This window comes from Ambystoma mexicanum, chromosome 9, assembly GCF_040938575.1.
Source record: "Ambystoma mexicanum isolate Mex_15411 chromosome 9, UKY_AmexF1_1, whole genome shotgun sequence".
Classification (NCBI taxonomy): Eukaryota; Metazoa; Chordata; class Amphibia; order Caudata; family Ambystomatidae; genus Ambystoma; species Ambystoma mexicanum.
In genome coordinates this window covers 1108603222-1108619457 of record NC_090931.1, presented here as the reverse complement: position 1 = coordinate 1108619457, position 16236 = coordinate 1108603222, and the positions used below count along the sequence as shown (strand labels likewise).

Here is a 16236-nt window from a genome sequence, read left to right as displayed (position 1 = left end):
CCTAACTATACGAAATGTCAGTGTGGGAGTGCAGCCAAAGTCTTATGAAGCAGCAGAATAAGCAAAGTTCCCCAGGATACTTTGTCACTAGAACAAGATGCACATCAATATAACGCAAGTTAGGGGGAACCTGCGAAGGACTCGCTAAAGGACTTCAGCTGAAAAGCCTGGACAAGAGGTATGGGTGGACAACCAAATAGCTACTCATGCACTCCAGTCACACTGGAATGACTCAGCAGCTCAAGCAAAGTTCAACCTTTAAACCCACAGTACCTTAGGTTAGAATAAGTAAATATAGGTGTATATAATTACACAACCAGGGGAGGTGGCAAGGCTCAACAGAAGCAATCTTACCTCCTCACCAGCCTCAGCAGCCTCACTTTCAAGTGAACAGGTTGCACAGCACTTATTGGACCCTGGACTCCTCCCTGGAATCGATGTCGACGCAGTAGAATTTCGTGAATGTGTGCGTTGGCCTCCACGTAGCAGCCCAGCAAATGTCTAGCAGGTGCACACCAGACAGGAACGCTGTTGTAGCAGCGATCGCACTGGTAGAATGGGCTCTACGCCGGCCTGGCGCAGTCGGGTTGCTATCCAGTGACAGTGCAGGATACAGCTGGAGAGCCACCTGGAAATGGAAGCTTTGGACAGGGCCTTCCCATGGTTCACAGGACCAAAGTTGACAAAACGCTGTGAAGTTTTCCGGAAACTCTTCATGCGGGCCACATAACTTCAGCCCTCGAGCCACATGCAGCAAGTGCAAAGTTCTTTCAGCCGGCAACAAAGGCATCTGAAATAAAACGGGCAACATCAAGGGCTTGTTGAGATGCAATTCCGACTGAACCATGGGCATGAAGGAGGGGTGCGTCTGAAGCACCACCCTCGTCTCGTGCTAAGTCAAGTAAGGCTGCTTGCAGGACAGGGCCTGGATCTCACCTACTCTTCTTGAAAAGGTGAGTGCCACGAGGAAAGCGGTCTTCCATGACAGAGACTTGAGCGGAGCTGAATGCAGCGCTTCAAATGGGGGCCACCATGAGCATAGACGGTACCACGTTTAGTTCCCACGCTGCGGCCGGAGCCTTTACTGGCAGGAACGAGCAGAACAGTCCCTTGATGGACTCTCACTAGTCGGTGTGACCAGACCGAAGACTTATAGCAGGAGATAGCCGCCAGATGTATGATGGAGGCGTGCGCTAGCCCTGAGTTGGCCAATGACAAATACGGTACTACTTGAGGGGCTGTGACCCTCAGAGGGTTGATGTTCTGGGACCGGCACCAAGTCACAAAATGCTTCCATTTGTCTCCATAGCATTTCAACATAGACGCCCTGGCCTTGGCAAGTACCTCTCTGCAGTCTACCGAAATGTCGTAACCACCAAACTCTAGTGCTGCAGGAGCCAGGCCTTCAGGTTCAGTGATCCTGGGTCGTGGTGTAGAATGGCAAGGAGATCCGCGACCACTGGCAGCTTGACTGGAGGGGACGCTGACATGCAGACATGCTGAGCTGGTCCGGGCACCAGATCTGCTCGGCCGCGCTTGTGCGACGAGGATCCTCCTGCACCGGTACCATCCGAGTTGACGGATGACTCGAAGTAGCAGTAGCAACGGAGGGAACGCACACAGAATCAGACCTTCCCAAGGGAATGAGTATGCGCACCAACCCCCCCACACCCTCCCCCCCCCCCCCGGCCCATGTCCCCCGGCTGGGGAAACCTGCTGGCGAACCTCCGACACTTGGTGTTCGTCGCTGCAAACAGATCGATCTGGGGACTGCCATTTGAGGAAAATGTTGTCCACTTGATCCTTCCGAAGCTCTCACTCATGGCAAGAGTGCAGCTCGGTGCTGAGAGTAAGCAACTGTGTTCCTTTCTCTGGCCAGGTGAAAAGGAATGAGGAATTTCCCCTTGGCGACCACCCAGTGCCATAAATCCTGCACCTCTTTGTAGAGCACTGAAGATCTGCTGGCCCTTTGTCTCCGGATGTAAAACACTGGTGGTATTGTCCTTGCAGATCCTCATCGATCTGGGGACTGCCATTTGAGGAAAATGTTGTCCACTTGATCCTTCCGAAGCTCTCACTCATGGCAAGAGTGCAGCTCGGTGCTGAGAGTAAGCAACTGTGTTCCTTTCTCTGGCCAGGTGAAAAGGAATGAGGAATTTCCCCTTGGCGACCACCCAGTGCCATAAATCCTGCACCTCTTTGTAGAGCACTGAAGATCTGCTGGCCCTTTGTCTCCGGATGTAAAACACTGGTGGTATTGTCCTTGCAGATCCTCACCACTTTGCCCTTGAGGGACGGCAGAAATGACTTGAGAACCCAAAACAGCGCTCGTAGTTCCAGGACGTTGATATGTAGAGTCTTCTCCAGCAGCCACAGGCTTCTGGCATGAAGACGTCCGGTGTGGGCTACCCATCCTTCCAGAGAAGTGACCATCTCCTGGTACAGGGGGGGCTCTGGATATTCATGCCTCTGGAGATATTGGAGCGCACGCCCCACCACCTTAACGCTCGACGGAACTCCTCGTCGAGCGCAATCCTGTCCTGGAAGCCTCCGGACACCTGGACCCAACAGGTGTTGAGGAACTGCTGTAGAGGGCACATCCACAACCTGCAGAGGTATATGCAGGACAACATCATGCAGAGTAGTGACTTTATGGTCTTCACCGACAACCCTCAGTGCCAAAATCTGTTGCACTTCGCCTAGGATGGCCAATAGCTTCTCCGATGGTGATGCCAGGCAGGACACCGTCGAGTCCGAAATCTAGAAACAGCGCGTCCTGCGATGTAGTCAAGCAGGAATTTGCATAATTCACAGAGAACCCCAGATCCATCAGTAGGCCGACGGTCTTTGCCGTGTGGTCGACTGCGATGTCACTTGATCTGGCCCGGATGAGCCAGTCATCCAGGTAAGGGTACCCATGGATCCATTACAGTCGTAGATGGGCCGCCACCAGAGCCAGGCACTTGGTGAAGACTTTGGGCGCTGTTTTCAGACTGAAGGGAAGAGCCTTGAGCTGGTAATGCTTGTTTTGAAGGATGAAGCGCAGAAACTTGCAGTGTCCTTTGTGTATGGTGACGTCCTCTAGATGCAATGACAGTCTGCCTCCTCCAGCTGGCCGAGCACGTGCTGTAGCGTGACCATCCTGATATTTATGTACTTGTTGAATCGTAAGTCGAGAATGGGCCTCCAGCCCCCGGTCTTTTTATGAAAAGTATCTTGAGTAAATGTTAGGGAGAATTCTCATAATTGTGCTAATTCTCTTCACCTTAGAGACCCCCAGCAACTTTGCTGGATTTTGAGGACATGATTTTTTTACCTGGGGAGTGTGAGCCTCCCCCCCCCCCGCATTCTCATGTATTTTGATGAGTGTTTTACTCTTGTGTTCTTTGGTTATGGAGTTTTATAACATCTTAGTATTAGTATGTCAACAAATAAATTACATAACAGTATAATACAGAGATACAGAGATGAATAGACAACACCATAGGCATCTTTACATTTATGTCACAGCACCCTCAGTGCAGTGACACAGGGAAGCCTTTTAGGCTGTCCCATGTTTAAATACCTTCTCTGGGATAAACTGTTTCCCAGAGAAAGTAAAGTGAAATTGACTTTACTAGTCTTTCCAAATTCCTAGACCCAAAACACTATCTTACCATAGATTGCGGGTTACTTGGTATCCCCCATGTCTAGATACTCATGTAGCAGTCAAATGCTACCCTTTCCTCTCGAAAAGGCTGGTGGCAGTGGTTTTACAAAAAAACTACCATGATTTTTCCCCAACCATGAACACCGGTAGTGTTAAATTGCGAGAGCCATGTTTTTCAAGATGGAGTCGGAGTCCTCTTTGTTGGGACCAATCAACTCGTAAGCCACCTGGATACCATTCTCGGAGCTGGTTGTATTTTCCTCAGAGTGCTGCAGGAAACCGAATAGCCAGGGAGAAGGACACCAGTTTGTGTGCTTGACTACAGCTACCGGAATTGAAGATTTGCCTTTGCAAGGTTTTTGACCAGTCCCAGTGCAGGAGTCCACCGATGTCCTCCCTATTGTCCCCACGACAGGCTCAGGAACAGCGAGATCTGCATGAACTGCCAGACGTCTTCAGCTGCATCTTTTTCTTCATTGTAAGGTACTGTGAAAACCCAACAGAGAACTTACCCCTCACTGTGAAAGTGCTTGAAACTTTGGCAACTTGCAGGCCTAGTCGGCTTGTGACCCAACATATGAGTCTTTCTTTTAAGAACTACTTCTGAGAACTTTGGCAAAGACTTTTCGGTTTAACTTCCAGAACTGCTTTATCCTATACAAGACTTTAGTCCATCGATTTTGGCCTAACCTATTGCATTGAATCAACTCCTCTGAGGAACTCATATTTGCACGGTTTTAGAGTAACTAATATTAGTTTTATTAATTTATGCCTTTTTGCTCCTACTTCAAATGCTCTGAATGCCATTTTGCTCCTCCTTCAAAGTAGTTTAAATGCCTCAGAACGGGATATTGTGAAGTACTGAAGTATATTTGTTTGATGTAGATTGCCTCCTAGTGAATGTTTTATAACCGACTGTGTATAAGAGTCGGTTTGAATACTTGTAATTATAGACCTCTGTGTAACATCCTTACAGCTCACATTCCCTCTTGAGATGAGCCTGGCTGCTCAGCAACGCTACCACAAAACTGTGTAGTACAGACTTCTACCAAAGGTTGGTTTTGCTTACACCTGTAGTCCTAGTAGTGTGTAGTGGTCCTAAAGGGTACTGCATACAAACATAGCCTAACAGTAAACTCTGGAGCCCGGAGTCGCTTTGGAACCATCTCTATCGCCCTTTTCTTTAACATGGCCCGATCCTCAAGCAGCAGCTGAGCGATGTGCTTTTCCTGTTGGGCCACTGGTGGTATTCAAGGACACTTTCGTTGTCTTCAGGGTGTGTCTGTGGGCACAAGCGTCCAGCACCCATCGGTTTGTGGAGATAGTCTCCCACACACTGAGTAAGTTCGCCAACCGGCTCCCCACTAGGGTGCAACACTGGGGGCACGACGTCTTGGCCGGTTCAGTCCTGCTTGGCGGTCGAGGCACCGCTCAGAGCCTTGACGACGGCAGACGCCTCCGAAGGTCTTGGAGCGACCCCTGTTGTATTCCTGGGTCGAGGAGCAGGAGGACTGGCGGTAAGAGGATGAGCCCCCGCCGAAACCCTTTGAAGACCTACTGTACTTTCCTCCTGAGGAACGGAAATACAGCCTATGTTGCTGTAGGGTGCCTAAGGCACGGGCCGTCTGTGTCGTCCTTGATGGCCTGGAGGGATTCATAGACTGTCTTCCCGAACAAGTTGTCTGACGAACGGCATGTCCAGAACCCTTGTGTGGACCTCCTGCCTGAAGTTGGTGGCCTTGAGCCAGCCACAACGGCAAACCTTCTAGCCCATCTGGTGGAAGCCTGTGTCCGCTATGTCCAGTGCCACAGTGATGGCGTGGTCCGACGCCACCTAGCCTTCCTGGAGGATCTCCAAAACCTTAACCCTTTCAGTTTGTCATCAGGGAGGAAATACAGGAGTGGAGCCATTTTGAAACAAAGCTCCCGGTCGCATCTGGCCACCATCACCAAGGCGTTGGCTGCTTTCACCATAGTCGTCACCGCCAAGTAGATTACCTTTCTACCTAAGGAATCCAATGTCTTCCCCTTGTTATCTGGGGGTACAGATGAAGAGGCCTATGAACTTGACTTCTTCCTGGCGGCCACCAAGACCTCTGAATATGGCGACGGGTGGGACAGGAGACACTTGGGTGTAGACTCCAGCAACCGGCACCTTTTATCAAGATGGTCTTGCTTAGCCGGAGCTGAAGCAGGATTCTTCAGTAACGCTAACCCCTCTCATCCCAGACGTCCAGCCAGGAGCTGTATTGACAGTATAGTCTTCCTCTTCGCCTCCCAGCATTGGTAGAGGAAGCCCTCCTTTTCCTCTCGGGTGAGCAGGAAGAGGTCCGACGCCCGGGCAATCATGGAATGTAAAGATCCCACCTCATCCAGTGGAGAGGCTCTGGTTACCAGTGATGCAGTGTCTCCCAGTCCTGCGTCATGGTACGTATCAGTCGTCGTTGGGGCCGGGGTGAGCAATGGTTGGAATGGAGGCGTCTGGTATCTTTGCCAGTGGCAGTCCCTGTGTCAACAGGGCAACTGGCGGTGCCAAAGGAGTTGATGGGGTCGTCAGCAGCTTCCTCTGAATCTCCGACACCAAAGTGTGGATTGTTGAGAGGATATCCTGTGACAAATCTTGGTGCCACCTGGTGAGAAGGGTCACTGGGCCAAGTGCCCATGTCATCATCCCCGTCGGTATCGGTGTCGTAGTCTTCGGAGGCCGTCTAAGACGTTCCCATCGTCCCCATCGTGGACAGAAAATATCTCCTCGTTGGATAACAAAATGTCCATGCCCTGGAATTTTTCTGCCCCCTGCCCCCTTTTCTATGAGTCCTGAGGGGTCGGTCTCAGACTGAGGTCTGGCATCCTCTTCTCTGGGGTCTTCACTATCGGCTTGAACAAAGACTTTCTCCTGGCCGGTAGAGATTCTGGCCGTCGCCAGGGAACCCTGATCGGGGTCTGCCCCTTTCGCCATCGAAAGGGAGGCCACCGCCATCTCAATCGAGTGGGATGATTCGGCTTGGACCACCTGGGCCTTCAGAGGCAGGTCGCAATGTTGGCCATCTCCTTTACGGGCAGCTTGGGCAGCTGGAGATGAAAACGTCCGACTGTTGCAGGACCTGCAGGAACAGTGACCCCGGTGGAATCGGACTCGCAGTGCTTGGCATTGTGTTGGGCCCCCAAGGATGGGGCACCCCCAAAAGATTTGGAAGCCCGCTCAGGTTGGCTTGATCTGGAAAATGCAGATCCCGGAGACGCCCCCGGGATAGAGGCCATGGCCTGGAGCCAAGCGGAAAACCACAGTGTTGATTCTTCATGGTGCGTTTGGAGAAACCACAGCAGATCTCACAATCTTCTTTATGTGCCGGGTGTAGACAATACAGGCACTGGGAATGCTTGTTGTATGAATAAAAATTCTGCAAACCGCAGCTGGTGCACAGCTGGAAGAGGGAAGTCAGTCCTTCTCTGACATGAACCGGCGCTGTGTAGACCTGAAGAAATCTGGAAGCTTCAAAGAAGAACACTCAACGATTTCTGCCCCTAAGGGCAGATGAATGATGCCAAAAAAATGAGTCCCCGTTAATCGGAAGGTTTAGCGATTGAGCACACAGGTTCGACTGAACTTAAAACCGTTTTCCTACCAAAAATGCTAAGAAATAAAGCTCGAAGAGCGAAACGCAAGGATTCCCGACAATTGAACGTGTGGTAAAAATCCAAAGATGGCTGCCTGAGGAGGGGCTTCGGTAGAGGGCAGTCATTGGCTGGGGGCACTATGACCCAGAGCTCTGTAATTGGTTTATAGGAGAAAGACAGTTTAGAAACTAAACTGAAACTCTTTTACCGAGGATTCCCAGCCTGACGGGGAATATTCATGCGCATGTGAATACATGTCAGACCTCCACCCCACCTTCTCCTTCAAAACCATCCAGGAGAAAGACATTAACCTAATGAAAGGCATCAAACCCTCAAACTGCACAGGAGACCCCTGCCCCGCCACCATTTTCAAGGACTGTGCCGACTCCCTCGCCCCATTTCTCACAGCCTTTGTCAACGCATCCTTCACCACAGGGATAGTACCCTCCTCCCTCAAGGAAGCATCGGTCAGGCCTCTCATAAAGAAACCTACTCTTGACCCCACCTCACCCAACTACAGACCCATCACCACCGTCCCTTCCTTCTTATAATTCTGGACAAAGCAGCCTACCTGCAAGTCCAACACTTCATCGAAGAGAACCAACTCCTAGGCTTGAGACAATCTGGGTTCCGCCCAAAACACGGAACTGAGACCCCCTTACTGAATTAAAAAAAACAGACGATGATGCCAGAGACCTGGGCAAACCTGTCCTGCTCCACCTCCTCGATCTCTCTGCCGCGTTTGACCTTGTGGATCACGACGTCTTATGCCACCACCTAACCTCCACTGCAAATTTTTCAGCCCATGCTAGTGGTTGGATCACATCTTTGCTAAATGGAAGAACCGTGCAGGTCTTCTCTGACCTAGCTACTGCATCCCCAATCATTATGCTGTGTGGGGTCCCACAAGGCTCCTGCCTCTCTCCCACCCTCTACAATATATTCACTCGCCAACTCTTCCTCATCCTTGACGCCATGGGGATCTCATAGACTAATTACGCAGACGACATGCAGATCCTCTTTACCCTGACAGGCGACTATGAGACTGACTCCAAGACCTTCAACACCATCTATAACCCAATCCAAACCTGGATGGCTGCCAACAGCCTCTGTCTCAACTCGACAAAACCGAACTCCTACTTGTAGGCTCCCAACACCCTCAAAAAAACTTGATGAGCAGTTCACCCACTTCACCATTGACTATCACAATTCCAGTATCTGAGTCAGTGAAAACCCTAGGCGTCTACCTGGACACTAGTCTGTCCATGACCAAACAGGTGAAAGCCATGGCCTCCTCAGCTGCCTACCAGGCCAAACACCTCAATGCAGTTAGACCCTATCTCTCCAGTGACACCTGCACAAACATAGCTAGGGCTATCACTGGATCACGGCTGGACTATTGCAATGTTCTCTTCCTAAGAACCTCCACAAAAAAACCTTGAGAAACTGCAAGTTACTCAAAACAACGCCCTATGCGCAGCACAAGGCATCTCCAAAAGAGAGCATATATCTACTACCAGAAGAGCCTCCCACTGGCTACCTATAAAAGAGAGGATCATCTTCAAAACCCTGACCCTCACTCACAAATGCATCCACTCCGCAGCACCAGCCTACCTGGCACAAAGGATCCATCGGGCCATGTCCTCAAGACCAACCAGGACCCCCTATACCAACCTACTCACCGTACCCATGGTAAAAAGAGCAAGAGCAGGGGGTACCAGCTTCCCCTATCTTGCGGCTCTACACTGGAATGCCCTCCCCACTGCCCTGCGAGCTGGATCTTCTCGGACCACCTTCCGCAAAACCTTGAAAACCACCTTGTTTGCTTGATTCTCTACCGTTCCTCATGTACACCCGCCATATGTGTTTTTGACTTGTGTACGCCTCCATGCATAATGTGTTACACCTATGTATCCAGTGCTGTAACTTATGCATAATGTAAATGTAACTAAGCTTGCTGCAAGTAACAGCGCCACAATGCCCTTGGGCTGCCTGCGCGCTATGCAAATGTAAAAAATAAAAAATAAATAAATGCTGGAGAATGAGGAACATCTCCTGGACGACGGCCTAGTGCCACAACTCCTGCGCCTCTCTAGAGTCTCCCGGGGATCTGGTGCCCCTCTGCTTCCCCATGTAAAACATTTTGGTGGTATTGTCTGAAGACGCTTACCACTTTCCCCATGAGGGATTGAAGAGAAGACTTGAGGGCCCAAAACACAGACTGTAGTTCCAGTACGTTGATGTGTAGCGCCTTCTCTGGCAGCCACATGCCTCTGGCGTGGAGATGTCCGTTGTGTGCTCCCCACCCTTCCAAGGAAACGTCTGTCGTGACAGTCTCCTGGTATGGAGGGTTCTGGAAATGTGCCCCTGGCAATGTTGGAGCGCATGCCCCACCGCTCAACAGAACTCGAACAAGCTCTTGTCTTTGAAGATTATGGACGACACCTGGATCCAATGGCCGTCCAGGAACTCTTGGCGCGGTTGCATCCGCAACCTGCAGAGCCGGACCACGTAGGTGCATGACCACATGCTGAGCAGCAACTTGATGGTCCTCAACGTTACAATCTTCAGTGCTAACAGCCTTTGCACTTTGCCCAAAATAGGTGCTATCCTCTCCGTTGGAGCTGCCAGACAGGACACTGTTGAGCCTGGACCCCAGGAACAGCGTGTTCTGCGATTGCGTTGTACAGGATTTTGCATAGTTCACAGAGAACCCCAGATCCGGCAGAAGCTGGACGGTCCTCTGTGTGATCGAGAGCAATGTCCTTTCACTTGGCCCGGATGAGCCAGTCATCGAGGTATGGGTACAAGTGAATTCCCTGTAGTCGCAAATGGGCCGCCACCAGAGGTAGGCACTTTGTAAAGACTCTGGGTGCCAACTTCAGTCCGAAGGGGAGAGCCTTGAACTGGTAGTTCTTCCCTTGTACAATGAAGCACAGGCACTTGCAATGTTTTACGCGAATGGGGACGTGGAAGTACGCGTTTTCCAGAACCAACGACAACAGTCTCCCTCCTGCAGTTGGCCTAGCATGTGCTGCAACTTGACCATCCTTAATTTCAGGGACTAGATGAACTTGAGTCATCTTCGATCGAGAATGGGCCTCCTGGCCTTCTTTCGCACCAGAAAGTATCTTGAGTAAGCCCCAGAGTTGCTTCGGAACCAGCTCTATCGCCCCTTTTAACATGGGCCAGACCTCCAGCAGCAGCTGACAATGTAATTCCTGCCGGGCCACCGGTGGTATTTGCAGGCACTTTCGTTGAAACTCTAAAGTGTGTCCGTGGTAGAGAGCAGTCCAGCACCCATCGATTGGTGGAGACGTTTACCCACATGCTGACGAAGTTCATCAGCCGGCCACCCTCATCGGGGGTGCAGGTGTCGGGGCCCGATGTATTGGTGGGTTCAGTCTTGCTTGGAGGCCGCACACCACCCTGGGAGCCTGAATGACGGCGGCCACCACCAAGGCCTTTTAACAACCCCTGTAGGCTTCCTGGGTTGTGGAACGGGAGGGTTGGTGATAAGAGGATGATTCACCGGCGAAACTCTTCGCAGACCTCCCAGACTTCCCTCATGAGGGGGGACAAAAGAACGGGATGTGCTGTTGCAGCATGCCAAGGGAACTGGCCATCTCTGTGTCCGTGTCAGCTTTGATGGCTTGAAGAGATTAGTAGGCTGCCTTGCTGTAAAGATGGTCTCTGTCGAACAGCATGTCCAGGACCCTCATCTGAAGTTTGGCCTTCAGGCAGCCACGACAACAGAGGCAAACCCGGTTTCCCATCTGGCAGAACCCTGTGTCTGCAATGTCCAGGGTCACCGTGATGGCATGGTCCGATGCCACCTCACCTTCCTGAAGGATCTCCATTGCCTCAACCAGTTTGTCCTCCGAGGAAATCCAGAATTGGAGCCATCTTGCACCATAGCTCCTGTTGGCCGCCTGGACCAGTGTTGCCGCCAAGTAGATGACTTTCCATCCCACAGCCTCCAATTTCTTCCCCTCGCCGTCCGGGGGGGAACAGAGGTTGAAGAGGGGTTTGACGACTTCTTCCATGCCGCAGCCGAAACAGAGTCCAGAGATGGTTGCAACCACAGACATTTGGGCACGGACTCTGGCACTCATTTCTTTTCCAGCAGGTCCCTCTTTGCCAGTGCTGAGGAGGGGTTTTTCCATAAGTGCCAGCCCCTCATCCCAGATGCCCTGGAGTGTTCCAACAGAATGGTCTTCCTTTTTTCGCCTCCCGGCATTGGTACAAACCCCGGTGGACCAAACGGGGTAGAGGCCCTTGCCTTGAGCCACGTCGCCAGCCAGACGTGCTGATCCTTTATCGTGGGCTTGGAGAAGCCACTTAAGATCTAACAATCTTCTTCCTTGTTCCTTCCGCGTGTAGACCATACAGGCACTGGGAATGCTTGTGCGTGAAAACCTTCCGCTAACCGCAGCCGGTGCACAGTTTGAAGAGGGAAGCTCCGTCCTTCTCATCTGACATGATCCGGCACGGTGTAGGCCTGATGAACTTCGGGAAACTTCCAAGAAGAAACGCTTGACGATTTCTGCCCTTGAGGGGTGATGAGATGCCAAAAAACGGATCCCCATTAATCGGATCGATAAACAATGGAGCACATGGGCTCGATTAAACCAAAAACAGTTATCCTACCAAAAAAGTGGAAAAAACAGGAGCTCAAAGAGCAAAACGCAAGGTCTCCCAAAACTTGAACGTGCAGTAAAAATCTGAAGATGGCTGCCAGAGGAGGGGCTTAGGGAGAGGGCAGTCATTGGCCGGGGGCAGTATGACCCAGAGACCAGTGATTGGTTATTAGGAGAAAGACAGTTCAGAAACGCAACTGATTTCTTTATCGAGGATTCCCAGCCTGACGGGGAATATTCATGAGAATCCACGCCAGACCCCATGCCGGAGAACCCCTTTGTCTACCTTCTCATAACATTTTTATGTTACCCTTTCTACAATTAATGGCTGGTGGCAGTGGTTTCTTTTTCCTACTACTGTGCTTTTTTACTGCAGGCTGAATCCTCAGCTGCAGTGTTGCACCAGCACCCATGGGTGCCCATTTTGTCAAAATAGCCCAGTCTTTTTTCACCATTTCTTGTTGGAAAGGTCCTTCTTGAGATTTACTCTGCGTGCCAAACCAGGTTTGGTCCCTTTGTTCGTTTGGTCTTTGGCAGGATTCACTGGTGTTATTTGGCATTTAAAGCGCTCTAATATATCATTGGTATGATCTCAAAGCACTGGTAGGTTGAACGCCCTCTGAGACTGTAGTCCAGGTCAGTTGAGAGAAGGGTGTCCAAGGGTGCTTAGGTGCACCAGTTAAGTGTGCAGCTGATGTAATTGCCTGAAGGTAGCTGCATCCTAGCATTAGGTGTGTACAGTCTGGCGGGCATCAAGACTGGGTTCTGGCTGTGCTAGGCCTGTGGGATGCTTGTGTGCAGCTAGGCCAGTTTGTCGTGGGATATAGATGGGTTTTATTAGGATGATGAGGTGTTCGTGGGATAGTGTTCATATGTGAGCAGCTAGGCTGAATTTATTTATTCATCATTTATTAACATTTATAGAGCGCAACCGAGGGTATTGTGGCACGGTTACAGACAGCATGCTTAGTTACATAATACATAGTTACATGAAAGAATACAAGAGGGGAAGGGGATGGAGAAGGCAGAAGGGCTGTGTTAGTTGAAGTCATTTTTAGCAGTTTCCAGAAGGCTGTGAGGGAGGTCTCAGCTCAGTGTATTGGGTAGGGCATTCTATAGTTTAGGTGCTATATGTATGAAACCTATCCAAACCACTTGGCTCTTGATAGGTGGGATGCACAGTTGGCTGGTGTGAATTGATCGAGGGGGTGTAGCTGCACTCTAATTGTGTGATGGTGTAGAGTAGAGAGTGAGCATAGTGATATGATAGTTTATTTATACAGCGCCAACACAGTGAGTTTCAAAGCACCCCTACGTCAAGGGAGGGAGTAAGGGAAAACAAACATTCTTACAGGCCATGAACAACAAGAATGCGAAGATTAACAATTGCACTCGGCACAGCGACAGCCCAGACAGTGCAAGTGCCAAAAATCAGACAGAAGGGAACATACATGTGATTACTGCACTAGGCCTGACATCTCCGGAGAATCACAACAGGGTGAGGGGGGGAGGAGAAAGAAGGGAGAGGCACAAAACAATAGACCATTGCACTGGGCCCTACGACACCTCAGGCAGTGCCCGACGGTGGGTGATCCGGGGGATGGGGGTGGGTGGGTGGGTGGGTGTGGCCAGATAACAAGTAACGTGGGGAGGGGACGGTGAAAGAGACAAACAAATGTAACTTTCATACTAGGTACAATTCCGATAGAGCAAGTGCAGAAGAAAAGTAAGGGAGGTGGGGGGGGGGGGGGGGCGGGGTGAGCGACAGAGACAGACGGACAGAGGAGAACAGAATAAAAGATTGGAAAGAGCAGAGAAGCAAAAGGAAGACTAAATACAGTTGCATAGGTCAGTAAACACAATGTTGTAAAGGAACAGAAAATATAGGCGAGGATTCATGGTGACGATTGGCACAGCATGATTCAGGGCCAACTTGAGTGCAGGATACAGGGGAGGTCCAGCATGAGAGTAGAGGGGTGAGATAATATGAGGCAATGTTTCCAAAAGTCTAACTGTTGGCAAAAGGTTAAGGTCACCCAGCGACCTCACAGGGGACTCGAGGGGGCTGGAGGCACAGTGACAAAGACCAGGGGGTGGGGAAACACAGCAATATCATGGGGGACCAGAGGGGGCACACTACATCATCATGGGGGACCCAAGGGGTGGGGGTGCATACAGCGACATCATGGGGTACCAGAGGCAGAAGGTAGGCGCACACAGACATTGCGGGGGGACCAGAGAGAGTGCGCAGCAAAATCAGGGGAACACAGCGACATCACAGGGGACCAGAGGGGGATGGGGTACATAGCGACATCACAGGGGGGCAGGAAGTGTACATGAAGCGGACAAGAAGGCCTTTGTTTTTGGCCTTGTATGGATGGGCCAGCTCTCGCCTCACGGTTGTGATGATTGAGCAGCCAAGGGAGGTGGGGGTGGGGAGTCAGGGGGGTTTAGAGCGGGAGCAGGCCAGGGCTGGCAGGGAAGATCAATGGCGAAACGGAGGCCATGTTGGAAGGGAGGAGCATTGGTGAAAGGCAGCAAGGAGCCTGGCAAGGATATGTGAATGCCAGTAAGGAGCGTATGCATGGAATTATGTGGGATGTCTTAAACCCACTGGTCCAAGCCCTGCAACATCACTGTATTGCTGGCAGCAGAAACCTCAGAAATGGCCGCTGGAAAGCATGCTGCTCGCTAGAAATCACCAGAAAGTGCACAGTGAAAAACTGAAAAATAGGCCACCTTCCACTTTTGCCTATGTCAGCGGTAACACAGGAGACCACTGCCAAAACCCATAATTTGGCTGCCCACAGAGCAAAATCATTGCAAAAGAAGCCGTTTTTATTTGGTGTCAAATTTGCAAAAATCATGGCTCACAAACCACCCAGAAAGATCCAACCTCATTATGGGGTGGTCAACATCATTCTACTGCAAGAATCTACATAAATACAAGGTCCACAAAAGTATGTGTTATCTTAACAAAGTCCACTTTTGAGGCTTGCTTGCTGGAAGAAATCGGTCAAAAATGGGTGTAATACCGTTACTCACCTGAAGCAGGTGATTTAAAACCATTTTGTGTAAAGTTCTACATTGAACCCAAACTATGCCAAAGAAAGACTTGCTATCAGAAGCCTAAGAGGTGGAGACAATTCAAAACTATATTCTGAAAAGGCTTGAAGAAATAGTTTGATGTATTTGTGAAAAATGAGAGTTATATTATAAGACAAGACCGTTTTTAGACATTGGGTTTCAAAGTTAAAGTTTCCCACACTGTGCTTCAACCAAATTCCACACCTCCTCCCTGAACAAAGGAAACTTCCCCTTGCCCTTGGCTAAGAGATTGACAGGCTGGTGTGAAAAGGAACTAGGAGGGGCACCCTGGCCCGTTGCTCTGAGTAAAGACAAAGGAGTCCTTGGGCTGAAAAGGAATGCTAATTCGGGTGTGACTGACAACAAACTGCTGGCAGGAAGAAGGCCATGTGACCTCTGCGTCAGCCCAGCTCTGGAGGCGGACCAGACTGAAATGTGGATTTAACATTGGATTAAATATATGTTTTAGAAAAATGCTTATAACAAATTGCACTGAACCAACAAAAATGTGAAACTTTGAGGATTGTTAAAATGAAAAATGTGCTCACAGTTTAAGACTAAGCTGGAATCCGTGCAATGTTCTGAGACTAAACCCCGGAATTTATTCATATTGTAGCCACTGTGTTTATGCTAGGAACATGAAAAATTACAGCAATGTACTCAGATGGGATATGCATGTATAAAATTTGGTGCAGAGCCAATATTGAGAACCCACCAAAAGCGCGAAAAAGTTGTCATTTCTGTACCAAAGCTCTTAGGAAGATGAGTTGAACAGAAGAACAAGTTACTTCTTACCTTGTAACGTTCTTTCGCTGGCCTCGGACATTTTTTCTCTGCAGAGGGCGCTGCGCGTTGACATCCGCCGAGTCGATGTCCCTCGACAGCCACCGTATCGGCGCAGACGTCACCATGCCCATAAATAGCCACGCGCAGCGTCCGTTGCTCTGTTCTGTTTTGGATGAGTCATGCCTTAATTGGTTGACCTTGAAGGAGCGTAAACTGCAACCACAAGGGAAGTATTACTGCGGGGATGGATGGGAGGGGCGATAAGGAATACGTTGGAGGAACATCCCATCGAAAGAACGTTACAAGGTAAGAAGTAACTTGTTCTTCGAAGGGATCGTGTCCTCCGACGTATTCCTCATCTTTGATAGACTCCCATAGCAGGGGCATGTAATTGGAGGTGGGAGTAATGTCATGTATCCCTTTTAGGAATGAACCGCATGTAATACGGCTTTTCCA

General features: G+C 50.2%; 1 protein-coding gene across 5 annotated transcripts in view; it reads right to left on the bottom strand.

The window, feature by feature from the left end:
* PRPF40A (pre-mRNA processing factor 40 homolog A) overlaps positions 1-16236 on the bottom strand; it is a 1435679-nt gene that overhangs the window by 1039805 nt on the left and 379638 nt on the right. The window lies entirely within an intron of this gene.